Here is a 13997-nt window from a genome sequence, read left to right as displayed (position 1 = left end):
CTTCTCAGGCTCTTTCTCCAGGCTTTTGCGCTGCCCACCCTGTGAGTGGTGACCCTCAGTGCTGTAGGAACGGTGAGAAGCTAGAGGACTCCAGCCCAAGCAGAACAGGGAAACTAAGACGGGTAGTGAGCAGTTTGCAGCCACCTGGTTGTTAGGTCGGAGAGAGCCCAGGATCGGATACGTGCAGACATGTGATGAGACAATGAACTCCCCCTGGAATTTTTCACAGATCAGCGTGCCAGACACAGATACCGGCTTCTTCTCCCTGAATCCACATACCCCCACACAGATACTGACTTCTTTCTGAAAACCCCCGCCCATCCCCTGCAGCAGAGAATTCCTTAGTTGAATGCTGTGATGATCCCTGCGGCAGAGAATACCTCAGCTCATGTCCCCGCCCCTCACCCAACCGCAGTATAAAAAAAGCGCCCCCCTCCCTGTTGGCGTGAATCCACGTGCCCTGTCCTTGGGTCTCCCGGGGACGCAGAATAAACTTTCCTTCCTTCCTTTTCTGATCAACTCTCTTTATTTCCTTCCCCGCCTCCTGAGCCACCTAATCTAACACGGGTGAACCCTGTCTTCCCGAACCCAAGGACACTTACACGGTTTGCACTGCTCCTCCCCAACCAGAGAGCAAATAGCCTAAGTCGTCCTCCTCAGGGAGACAGATAACAGAAACCTGATTAAATGCCATTGGGCAACCACACCCAAGGACGGACAAATTGAGAGAATAAATCTCATTTTGGTACATCAGCATAAAGCTGATGAATAGCCTATTGATCTGCCCCTAAGACCTCCCCTAAAGGCCCAGTCTTTGAAATCCCTAAAAATAAGCCCCCCCCCCCCCCGCACGTACCCCCTCACCTCTAAGGGGCCCCATGAGACTTGCAACCAGGGGAGCAATGGTCCTTGTTTCACGGTCCTAGGTACGTATTTTTGTTGCAGTCAATACACTCTTGCTTGCTTTTCTACACGTTGTCTCTTGATTGAAGTCTCTCCTTCAAGAAGACAAGAACGGGGTCTCCTCGTCTCACTGGTAACATCGGGGTTCGGTTTGGGCACCTTCTTTTCTCCACTGGACAATCTACACCACTTCTGTGCCTTCAGCGACCATATGTGGTAGCTCAGATGTTCCAAGCAGGATCCATCAAGATGCGATTCGATGTGCAAGGATTTATTGGGGGAACATCGGTGAAGGACAAAGGGGAGGGAGACGTAGGTGTGGGGCACAGCTAGATCACAATGTCATCTGCCACGTGGAATAAGAAGGGGAAGGCGAGGAGATGGATCGGAAGAGTCTCAGACTGCCATACTGTTAGGGGCAAAAATAGAATATTGGGGACTAGCTATAGTTACAAGAAATATTAATCATGCCCTGTTAGCCGTGATTGCCTTGGTCTGATTAAAGAAAGGACATTCTAACCGGCCTGGGAGTTGTATGCCCCCAGGACCTGGGAGTCAACCTTGGAATGTGGTCCATTCTCATTCAAGAACGGCCTATTATCATGGAAAGATTAACCACCTCCTGGCACAAACAACGGAGCCCACTCCAGGCCCCATTGCCTAGTCCCATGTCCGAGATTCCCACTTCCCATGGAATCTCTGTCCTTCTGCCCAATAGAAGCAGCTGGCCTATGGTGGGGGGCAGAGCAGACGTGTGTGGGTGGCCTGCTGCTCTCCCTGCTGCCGGCAGGACTGGAGTGAACGCTCACACAGGATTCAGCCCCGTCTCTGCTTCATTGGCTCAGGTAGTGACAGCAGCCCGGACCCGAGGTTGTCAGTTGCAAGGCAGGTCTAAGAAGGTTCCAGTCCGGCCTGTGAGGTGTCTCTGTGGCTAGCTGAGAAGTGTGACCTGGTGTGAGCACAGCGAGGAGCCGGGGGGTCAAGTCAACCAGGCTTCTCACAGCAGATTCTCCTTCCACGGCTAAGACACGTCAGCAATTCCAGCTTTCGGGACAGGACTCCCCACGAAGCTCTGGGGGCACGCGTGTCTGGAACCTGCCTCCTGAAGGTGTTGACGTGGTCGGATGACGGTGATTCATGTGGTCCTGGAGGTGCGAGGCGTCTCTTCGCTGTAACATCCCCAGTACTCAGCTCGGGGCTCAGCTCCGGGCAGACACTGACGCAGGAACTAGGCCTCCGGGATCCATCGCCAGCAGAGTCCACGGTTAATGGAAACGGTGACTGAATTTCCCCAGGGGAGGAGGGGAGAGGATATAAGAACAGAGAACTGTGGACGTGGGCCAGCATCACGGTGAAAGCCCCCTAGGCACCCAGGACGAAACACCTCCTGCTGCCTCAGCTAGACGGGGGCGTGGAGGCGACCAGAAAAGGCCTCAGCCCCCTTTTTTAACCGGCCCAGTGGGGGACCATGAGACCCAGGTGATGTGAGGAAACTGAACCCCATAGGCTCGGCCAATGAGGAGCCGGAGGAGGGACTCCCGCACCCGAGGGGCAAAGAGCCCGAGATGGCTGCTCCCTGTGCCCGTGCAGCGACAGGGACACCCGCTCCTGCAGGACGTATTGAAGTCTCGTTTCGCCACAGTCTGTCTCCGAGTCCGTTGTTTTAATCCTGACACGTGAGCATGTCTCACACTCACTCGATATGCAGCTGTGAACGAACGAGGGGATGAGTGAGTGGCGCTCGGCTTCTGTACTAGACACTGACAATCCGCGCACCGTGCAGGCCATGAGCATAGGGAGCCCGAGGCGTGGACCCCGCCTGGCCTCTTTCTTGGTCACCTCGGACAAGTAGTAACTTCTCTGACCCACAGTTTCCTTATCCATGAACAGAAAGTTCTCTCTCTGGATGGCTGCAGTGATTCAGTGAATCGTTATTTCAAACACGGTGCCATCGTAAGGAAGGTGCGCCCTAGAACTCCTTCACGTTCACAGAAACCTCAGCTAACGCTCCATCTGCTCGCATGCGACCTGCCTCTTCGCTCCTTCCCCAGAGCTGCCTCCTGCTGCGCATTAGGTCATCTTCCCATCGCTCGTCTCCCCTCGCTTCCTCCCAGAGCCGAGCCTGGGCCTCGCCGCGGAGGCCGACGCCGCTAATGGTTTTTGCAGAAGCCATGGCGTCAGACACAGCAGATCCATAAGTTACTCACACGTTCATGTGAGCGAAGGCGCGGCCGAGTCCCAGGTGGGAGACGGTAAACGTAATTGCCAAAGTGGATGCCGCTAATGGTTCCTGCAGAGACTGGGCTGTCAGGCCCTTCATCTCCCAGAGCTGCCAGGGCAGTAAACGGGGTGTGTCAGCAGCTGGTGGGCGCCAGAGCACAGCCGCGCGTAGACATCTGACGGGGACAAAGGAGAGGCTGGACAAGGAATCCCTCTCACCCAGATGTTCTGGAAAACTGGCCAGGACTCCTGTCCTCCGTAGAATAATTAGCTACTAGTCACTAGTGAGATCCAGTATTGACTGGGTGCCGTGTGTGTGTGTGTGTGTGTGTGTGTGTGAGTGTGTGTGTATGTGTGAGTGAGTGTGTGTGTGTGTGAGTGTGAGTGTGTGTGTGTGAGTGTGAGTGAGTGTGTGTGAGAGTGTGTGAGTGTGTGTGTTTATGTGTGAGAGTGTGTGTGTGTGAGTGTGTGTGTGTATGTGAGTGTGTGTGAGTGTGAGAGAGTGTGTGTGAGTGTGTGTGTATGTGAGTGTGTGAGTGTGTGTGTGTGAGTGAATGTGTGTGTGAGTGTGTGTGTGTGAGTGTGTGTGTGAGTGTGAGAGTGTGTGAGTGAGAGTGTGTGTGTGTATGTGTGAGAGTGTGTGTGTGTGTGTGTGTGAGAGTGTGTGTGTGTATGTGAGTGTGTGTGAGTGTGAGAGTGTGTGTGTGTGAGTGTGTGTGTGAGAGAGTGTGTATGTAAGTGTGTGAGTGAGTGTGTGTGAGTGAGTGAGTGTGTGAGTGTGAGTGTGTGTATGTGCACGCGTGCGCGTTGGGGTGAGGGACCTGGTTGGTTTGAAGGACAGAGGTGTGGACTCCAACGGTCACGTTCTCTGGGTCGCATCCTCCTTGTCTGGGGGCAGGTGGCTCGGTGGCCTAACCGGAGGGGACTGTGCCTGCTTCAGGCTGTGCCGTGCACCTCGTGCCCCGAGGGCCTGGGGAGTGGCTCTGGGTGTGTGGGTGTGTGTTTGTGTGTATGTGTGTGTGTGTGTGTCCCCTGGGGCCACGTCCTGACGCTTTACCTGCTGCACCTGCCTGGCTCGGTGCGGCTCATCACAGCACCTGCCACCGCCACAGGCTGCAGGAGAGGCAGTGACTCTGCCCCCTGCTCACCGGCGCCCTCACCCCTCCTGAGGCAGGACTCCCACGGGCTCTCTCCGCGGCACCCAGACGCCCACAGGCCCGTTTTATTTTGTCCCCTTTACTTTTAGGGCCTGTCGTGTTACAGATATCGGCCATTTTCTCCCCTCCCCCCTCCTCCCAGCCCTGCCCACGCCCCAGGCCTTGATTTTATGGTCTTAGCCCTGCATCTGGTTCTGACCTGACCGGGGAGCTGTGCTGGGAAGAGCTGCTTCGAGCCTGTCCTCACGCGCCAGGCTAGTCGGCGGCTGTCCTGGTTCCCTGCGCCCTCGGTTCTGCCCCGGGAAGCTCACCTCCGGGTGGGACCCGTCCACCAGCCCAGGGGTCACCTTGCAATGTCAACCCTCACCCCGAGGCTGCCGGCTCTCCCAGTCCTGGCCGCTAGGGGCACTCTGGTCCCTCCAGCCACCAGAGCCAGTGGTCAGGCAGAGACCATGGACATGGGCATTTTACACCGACCAGCTCTTGACCCTGATGGCGTCCTCCAGGGAGAGGCACAGAAGCGTGTGTGTGCGTGTGCGTGTGTGTGTCCGTGTATTCCCGTTGCAGGAACTGGAGGCCACGGCCAGCCCATCACGGTTCCCTCTCCCTCTCTCGCTGCCACCAGCCCTGGCTCAGCCTCTCACAGGGGCAGGTGGCTCTGGGCACAGGCACCTGCGCTGCAGGCTGAGGAGGGGGCTCAGCTCAGCCCTTTCACTTGCCAGGGAATTGTCTCCTTCACTCTCCTCACCTCCCAGGATCTCTCCAATCAGTCACTTACCCGCTTCCCCGAGACAGGGGCACGCTCCTCTCTCTCTCTGTCTCTCCCTCCCCCCCATCACTCTCGCTCTTTCTTTTCCCTCAGCTTCCATTTCTGAGCCCAACAAAGGAGCAGGTTCTGAGTTGCTAATATCAGCCTCAGGCGGTGACTCACTAGCCCTTCGCTCCCTGGGCACCTGCTGGACCACTGTGGTGCCACGTTCCACAGGATCCACGGATTCTTTTATATATATATATACTAGAGGCCCGGTGCACAAAAATTTGTGCACTGCGGGGGGGGGGGGGGGGTCCCCCAGCCCGGCCTGTGCCCTCTTGCAGTCTGGGATCCCTCGGGAGATAACGACCTGCTGGCTTAGGCCTGCCCCCGGGGGGCAGAGGGCAGGCCCAATCCCTAGGTGCAGCCCCTGGTCAGGCTCAGAGCAGGGCCAATTGGGGAGTTGGGGTGCCACCCCGTCATGCACAGAGCAGGGCGGATCGGGAGGTTGCGATGCCACCCTCAGTCACGCTCAGGGTAGGGCCAATTGGGGGGTTGGGGCACCGCCCCCTGTCACACTCAAGGCAGGGTCGATGGGGAGGTTGCGGCGCCACCCCCTGTCACGCACAGAGCAGGGCCGATCAGGGGGTTGCTAAAGCCCGGCTGACTGAAAGCCGGTTTCTGGGCTTTTGTTTAGCTTCTTATTTGCAACATAGTACATAGTTGCTTAGAGTTGTAGCTCAGAGGCCGGCAAGTGAAGCGGGGAACGTTGGAGTCGGAGTCCGTAGTCACTGCAGCAAGCAAGCCTCATGTTCGCTTCCAGCTGCCTGGCTGCCGGCCGCCATCTTGGCTGACAGTTAATTTGCATATACTCACTGATTAGCCAATGAAAAGGGTAGCGGTTGTATGCTAATTACCATATTTCTCTTTTATTAGTGTAGATATTTCAGAGAGGAAGGGAGAGAGAGAGAGAAACATCAATGATGAGAGAAGCATTGACTGGCTGCCTCCTGCACGCCCCCTACTGGGGATTGAGCCTGAATCGGGGCATGTGCCCTGACTGGGAATCAAACCCACGACCTCCTGGCTCACAGGTCGATGCTCAGCCACTGAGCCACCCGGCCGGGTGGAACCACCGATTCTTAGAGCACACCCCGTGGATGCTGGTGCCATGGCCTAGGCAGGCACGTCCCTGGCACCTGACACTCCTACCGAGCGTGGCTGGACCAGGTGCATTCTCTGCCGAGGAGGGGATGGGCCTCGGGCGTGCCAGTTACCACATGTTTCCAGCTCCCTCACCGCGAGCACCTGCTCCCCGAGGCGTGGCCCGAGCTGTGACCGACAGGCCCAGACACCCGACCGGGCTGCTGGTTTACAGCAGCCACTACAGGTGGCTGCTGTTTCAAGGCCGTGTGCCAGCCCTGGGCAGCAGGTTAGGATAAAGGCTGGGGAGACGCACAGTAAAAACAAGCAAACAGCAACAAAACCCACGGAGATGCTGGTCCCTCGTACACTTTGAGTACATGGAGATGTTGTCTTTAACAGTGGAAAGACTAGAAGGAAATTCATCCAAATGTTAGCAGTGTTATACCAGGGCCAGAAGATCACATGTATTTTTTTCTTCCTTAATTGTCTTTTTTTAAGTATATTTTTATTGATTTCAGAGAGGAAGGGAGAGGGAGATAGGAACATCAATAATGAGAGAGAATCATTAATCAGCTGCCCCCTGCACACCTCACACCGGGGACTAGCCCGCAACCCGGGCATGTGCCCCGACGAGGAATCGAACTGCAACCTCCTGGTTCATAGGTCGACGCTCAGCCACTGAGCCACACCGGCTGGGCTCTTCTCACTGTCTTGATGGTGTCATTTGCAGCACAAAAGTTCTAAATCTGGAGGGAATCCAGCTTAATCCAATTAAATAGATTTTTCCTTTTGTTGCATGTGTTTGTTATTACATCTCAGAAGGCTCTGCCTAATCAAAATTCATGACGATTTATTGCTACGTTTTCTTCTGAGAGTTTTATAGCTTTCGCTCTTGCCCTTGGGCCTGTGATCCATTGTGAATTAATTGCTTGTGCTCTGTGATAGCAACTTCGTTCTTTTGCACGTGGGCCTGACGTGGCTTCATCGTCGCTTCCTCCCTTCTTTCCCCAGTGGACTGTCCGGTCACCCTGTCAGGAAGTCAGTCGACCAGAAAGGAGAGAGCCTATTCCTGGGCTCAGTTCTGTCCCAGCGATCTCTCCGTCTGCCCTCAGCCAGTCCCTTGCTGTCTTGCTTCCTTGCAGCTTTGTAGTAACTTTTAAAACCTGGAAACGTGAATCCTCTCTCTCTGCCACTTTAAATCTCGAGCAAGTTCCTTAAACTTCTCTTTCTAATTCCGCCCAGTGATGGTAACAACAGTACCTCCTGCCCTACCCCGTTTGGCCGAGTGGAGAGGATGTTGGCCCTCGGGCTGAAGGGTCTCGGGTTCGATTCCAGTCAAGGGCACGTACCTGGGTTACAAGCTTGATCCCCAGCCCCCGTCGGGGTGCATGCACGAGGCAACCAGTCCATGTGTCTCTCATTGATGTTTCTCTCTGTCTCTCCCTCTCCCATCACTCCCTCTAAAAACCCTCAGGTGAGGATTAACAAAAAAAGAAAAAGGAAAAGAAAAAGGAAAAGAGAAAGAAAGAGGAAAAGAGGAAGAAAGAGGAAAAGAGGAAGAAAGAGGAAAAGAGGAAGAGCGCCTCCTCGAGAGCGTAAAGGTAAGTGCCAAACTCCCAGGGGAGCCCCCGCGAAGCCTCCGCAGCCGGAGAGGTGAGCAGCCGCCAGGGTCAGTGCAGGCCCTGCACCCCGTGCAGGACGAGCCGGGAGAGCAGGCCCCGCCCGCCCCTGCCAGCCCGGCCCTGGTTCTGAGAGCCAGTCCGCACCCTCCCTGCACAGGCCACGCTGGGAAGGCTGCACGCTGTTCCCTGGGTGGAGGGTCCTGGTGCCGTCCAGGTCCAGTTCCCTGGGCACAGGCGGAAGTGGAGGGGTGTGTGCAGGCGGCTGGAGGGGAGTGCTTGGGAAGCGCCACCTGTGAGGGAGTGAGGGGAGCAGGACAGACGGAGCCAATCCACCGACCGACTGACAGGCGCCCTGGCCTTGCAGACCCATAGAGCTGAGCTGCCCGGGCGGGTGGGGGCGGGGGGCACGCTGCTCTGGCCTCGGTGCAGGCTGTGCCAGGGGTGAGGGGAAGGACAGTGTGGGACAGCTCCCGGGTCCCTCCGCTGGGAGCATGGCCTGGGCGGGTGCCACCCCTCTACCCTGCACAACGCCGCTGCTCAGCACCACCTACAATTCAGTCCATCGCTGATCCCAGCTCCGGAGGTAGTGCAGGCCCCACAGGTCCAGGTGAGGCCCTTGTTCAGGCTGCCCCCTCACACACCAGCCGCACGCCTGGGGGACCACTGCTCTTCCCTCTGACCAGCTGTAAAACGGGGTTCCTCCCCCCTCAGTGTCCACCTTTCACCAGGGTGACTCACAACTCACCAACAGCCCTACACGTGTGATGACAGTTTTATTATAAAGAATGCAATGCAGCCCGGCTGGTGTTGCTCAGTGGTGAGAGCAACCTATGGACCAGAGGTCGAGGCTCGATTCCTGGTCAGGGCACAGTGTGGGGCGTGCAGGGAGCAGCTGGGCAATGGTTCTATCTCTCCTTTTCTCTCTGAAAGCAATAATAGATATATCCACCCCCAAAATTCCAGAGGCTCCTGAGACTGCCAGGGACCAAGGCCCAGAGGCTCCCGTTCACAGTGCAGCTCATCATGTTAACCACCTGCTTCCCCTGGCATTTCCTCCGTTCACTTGACCATGACGCCCCACTGTGTGGGCTCTGCTCCCCCTCCCACCACACCTGCCAGCACCCCTGAGAAAGCACTTTAGGGAACCCTCCCCAAACCCTTATTTCTCTGAGCTCCACCCAATGCCGCACCCGCAAATGCAACCATGTTCGGGTAAATGTTTAATATTTTAACCCTGCTGTTTGGCTTCTGTACTTATTTGCTTTGTGTAACAATAGAAAAGTTACTTTGATTTTCTGAACTTATGTGATCTTACTGGTTATCAAGCACATTCTTCTGTACCTGGGAACCAGGACAGCACAATTATCCTAAATTGCCTCAGTGGCCACAGATAATGCGTTCCGGTTGACTCAGTGGTCCCAAGACCAGGACAGCACAATTACTCTAAATTGCCTCGATGGCTCCAGATCATGTCTTTCTCAGTGATCCAAAGACCCAAAACTATAATTAATCTTTGTAGATAACTAATCGGCTCAATCTCGCTTCTGTAACTGCTTTGTGCAAACCAGGTCCTCATTCCAAACCCAAAGATGTAATTGATACCTTTGTGATCTTTGCCTATAAATCTGGTGTTGCGGCCATCTTATCACTACGAGATTTGAGAGAGAGAAATGCTCCCTCGTAGTCCCGGATTTGCAATAAATGTGACTCCTTAATTCGACTTCTTGAGGCGTCCTTGTGTGATTCGCGGGGTACATTACAACAGCGGGACCAACTCCATAATTTGTGGGGCCTAGTGCAAAGCCAGTGTGGAGCTCCTTGTTCAAATACAGGGCGTCCCCCCCAAAATGTAGACACACTTTGTTTTTACATATATTTTTATTGATTTCGGAAAGGAAGGGAGAGGGAGAGAGAGATAGAAACATCAGTGATGAGAGAATCATGGATGGGCTGCCTCCTGCACACCCCACACTGGGGATCGAGCCCACAACCCGGGCATGTGCCCTTGACTGGATTCGAACCCTGACCTCCTGGTTCATAGGTCGACGCTCACCCACTGAGCCACACTGGCCGGGCCTACACACTTTGAATAATGATTAATTCCAATGCGTTAAATCTGATAAGAAAGACACATCAATTGAGCTATCGGCTACTGGGTGTGTAGACATTTTTGGGGGCCCCCCTGCTTTATCAGGAGCAGCGGGCCCCTGGGCACAGGGCCCTGTGAGGCTGCACAGGCCACACGCCCGCCCGAGGCCACTCCACCTGAGGGGCTCCCTCCACGGCCTGTCCACTGGGGCATCAACCCAGCCCCCAGGCTGTCATTCCAGTCTTTCCTCTCCCTCGCCCCTCACACCCAATTCATCACCAAGTCCTGAGTTCTCCCAAGTACCTCTCCACCTTGTCCACACCCCTGGGTCCCTGGTTGCCGCCCCATTCAGGCTGCCATCACCCTGCCCCCCAGCCCCGCCTCCCGTGGCTCCCCCAGAGACGCAGGGCACTCTCTGTCAATGCAGACCTCACCATGGCCACCCCCTCGCCTGGGGACAGCACCTCAGTGCACCCCTGCTCTGGGGACAAAGGTCAGGCGCCCCGTGGCTGGGGAGGCCCTTTCTGGTGGGGTCCCTGCTGGTTTTCCAGCCTCAACTCACTGCAGCTCTTTCTCTCTGGGGGACATTCTCTCTCCTCTGTCCGTGGGGTTATGCGCTAGGACCCTCGGTGTTAGTTACAATTGTATTAGCCAGAAGACCCCCCAAGTTTGAATATTGTAAACTGTGTGAAGTGACATAAACAAACTACTTTCCCAAGCGAGCGAACGCCCAGACCTGTACCCTTAGAACAGTGGTTCTCAACCTGTGGTTCGTGACCTTTCACAGGGGTCGCCTAAGACCATCGGAAAACACATATAATTACATACTGTTTTTGTGATTAATCACTATGTTTTAATGATGTTCGATTTGTCACAATGAAGTTGGGGGTCACCACAACATGAGGAGCTGTATTAAAGGGTCACGGCGTTAGGAAGGTTGAGAACCGCTGCCTTAGAACCTTATCCCACCAGCCCCGAAGGCACAGCCTGGCAGCCTCCGATGAGGACCAGCGGGTTTACTCGGCCACATAAAAACCCCGGACTTTTGACACGCGGTGTCTCCTGCCCCGAGAGAGGAGGACTCGATGTCACTCCTCGTGACGACCTGAAGGACTCCTCGGCCCGTGACCGAGCTGACTCTGTGTCCGTCCGTCCACGTCCTTGTCGGCGTGCATCGCCGGGCGGTCGTGCTGGTCCTGGGAACCACTGAGCCTGGTAGTGAGCCCTGTGTGGTCGCACACTCACTGTCTGTGTTATGGTTATGACGTGGCTCGGCTGCCTGAGGCCTTACATTCCCGGAGGGACGCCGTTATTGCTGACCCCGGGACCCCTGCACTGGTCCCGACTCGGGCCGAGGCTGTAAGTAATTATAGGACATTGGGGTCAACTGGGACCCTCGGGCACAGCCAGACTCCACAGACTCCCAGGATGGGGCACAGGTGGCCTCAGGAAGGAGAACAGGGGCTGGACAGGTGGCCCGGTCAAGTGGCCCAAAGGAGGGCCCTAGAGACTTCATGCTTTTCTGCCTCGATTTCCTCACATGTCCATTCAGGACACTCCCCACGAGCTGTCAGCCCTCTGAGCTCCATGCACACAGCTTCCTCCCCTCCCGTCACAATTACCCACGGTCCTCCTCGCGTTCCTGGCTCCTGCTGATGCCTGGGTTGGCTGCCTCCTGCTGCCACTCCTCGCAGCACCTGCATGAGGCTTTCTCTTGGTGAGTCTAGCTCCTACCACAGCTACTCAGCTCTCTCTGGGAGCTTTCCGAACTCCCCAAGAGTGAGGATCCGTCGATTGGTTGGGGCGGATGGTCCAGGAGGTCCCTGCAGTCATGGAGGCAGCAGCCGGGTGGGACTGCTCCCCTGGGGCTCAGGGAGGGGCCTGGGAGGGAATGTGAATAGAGGGAACATTCCCCGCAAAGGGCTGTTCCGTCTACCTGTCACTCAGCCCCAAAGATCTGTGCTGTCCTGGCCAGTACCAGTGCCTCGGTCCCCACAGCCCAATTGTGACCCTCATCTTCTTTTAAAAGGATGTCTTCAGCCCGGCCAGCGTGGCTCAGTGGTTGAGCGTCGACCTATGAACCAGGAGGTCATGGTTCCATTCCCGGTCAGGGCACATGTCCGGGTTGCGGGCTCCATCTCCAGTGGGGGGCATGCAGGAGGCAGCCGATCCATGATTTGCTCTCATCATTGATGTTTCTATCTCTCTCTCCTTCTCCCTTTCTCTCTGAAATCAATAAAAATGTATTTTAAATTAATCTATACCTATAATAGAGGAATATGCAAATTGTCCAGGACACCATCACAGTAACAGTAACGACGAGCACACAGCATGGGGCAACCAGGCCAGCAGGGGGGTTCGTGAGGGACAACCAAACGACTGAACAGCAGGCTGTGTGGGGTGATCAGGCTGACAGGGGGGCAGTTGGGGGCGACCAGGCCGGCAGGGGGGGCCATTAGGGGTGACCAGGCTGTCGGGGGTGAGGGGAAGTTAGGGGTGATCAGGCAGGCAGGCAGGTGAGCAGTTAGGAGCCAGCGGTCCCGGATTGTGAAAGGGATGTCCAGCTGCTGGTTTAAGCCTGATCCCCCGGCCTAAACCGGCAGTCGGACATACCCCGAGGAGTCCTGGATTGGAGAGTGTGCAGGCTGGGCTGAGGGGACCCCCCTCCCCCCACATGAACAAATTTCATGTACCGGGCCTCTAGTAAAAAAATGAATGTCTTCATACTTCCTACTGGAAAGCCACCCATTACCTTCATTTTCTAAATTACATTTATTTGGGTGACATTGGCTATGAGATGACACAGGGTTCAAGTGCACATTTCTATGCTACACCCACAGTCCAATCTCCGTCCATCGCCATGTTTCACACCTTTGCCCTTTGCTACCCCACCCCCTTCCTCTGGTCACCACCACTGTGGTCTGTGTCTATGGGAGTTTTATGTTTGTTCATTGGTTGCTTTCCGTTTTATATCCGCATATAAGTGAAATCATTACCTTCTTTTTTTGTACTTCAAATCACTTAACATCTACTTCTGTGAAAATACGGCCTGCATTTGGGGTAAAAAAAAAAAAAAGAAAAGAAAAGAAATTGTAGAAACAGTTTCAGGAATATAAGAAATTTCCAACTTAACTGCTGACTACAGTTATTTTTGTGTTTCCCATGTTTTTAAAATAACTATGCTTCTTGGTAACCTGCACCCAAAGAGCAACTGTGAAAAAGTCAGACAACCCCACATCCCCCTAAAAATCTCATCGAATGTCTCCTGGCCTTGGCTCTACCACTCACGGGCACCATGTGATCAAGTAAAATTCATGATTTATTAAAACACAGCGCTGTCTGGCCTGTGGCTCAGCATGTTGGAGCGCCGGCCCAGCACGGGAAGGACACGTGTCCAGGTTTCAGGTTTGATCCCCGGTTGGGGCATGTGTGGGGGCAACCAATCATGTGTCTCTCTCACATCAATGCTCCTCTCTCTCCCTCTCTCTCTCCTCCCCTTTCTCTCTCTAAAAAGAAATCAATAAAATGCATGCTAAATTTGAAAATATGCAGCTATGCTATATAAGACAACATAGAAACGATGTTATGTAATGTGATGCGGGTCTTTGCCAGCCCATGAATCCATTCCAGATGGAAATGCCCAGCTCAACGCAGAAGCTCTTAGCACCCCTCGGTGTGGGTTCCTCTTCTGTACGTTTCTGCCCAACATCTTATTACGAACAATTTCAAAAATATAGAAAAGCTGCCCAGTCATCGCCCATACGTACATGGTTTATTTATCCCTTCTGCTCACAGACACGTGGGCCACTTCCCGTGTTCGACTATTACGAGTGAAACGGCTATAAATACCCCGTACGATTCTCTTTGTAGACATATGATTTTATTTTACAGGGCTTTTGATGAGCAGAAGTTTCTAATTTTGACGAAGTGTGATTTGCCAACGTTCCTTTCTTTTATGGCTAATTCATTTGTGCCCCCGGTATAACGTTTTGACCTGCCCCAATTCCATGAGGATATTATCTGACGTGTTTTTTTAGAAGTGTTATAGGTTTACTTTTCACATCTAGATCTGTGATTTAACCTCACATTAATTTTTGAGTGTGTTATAA

Source organism: Myotis yumanensis, unplaced genomic scaffold (assembly GCF_028538775.1).
Source record: "Myotis yumanensis isolate MYYU_CA2020_CCGP unplaced genomic scaffold, mMyoYum1.0.hap1 SCAF_4, whole genome shotgun sequence".
NCBI classification, from domain to species: Eukaryota; Metazoa; Chordata; class Mammalia; order Chiroptera; family Vespertilionidae; genus Myotis; species Myotis yumanensis.
The sequence above is the reverse complement of the archived record's forward strand: the minus strand, read 5'-3'. Positions refer to the sequence as shown.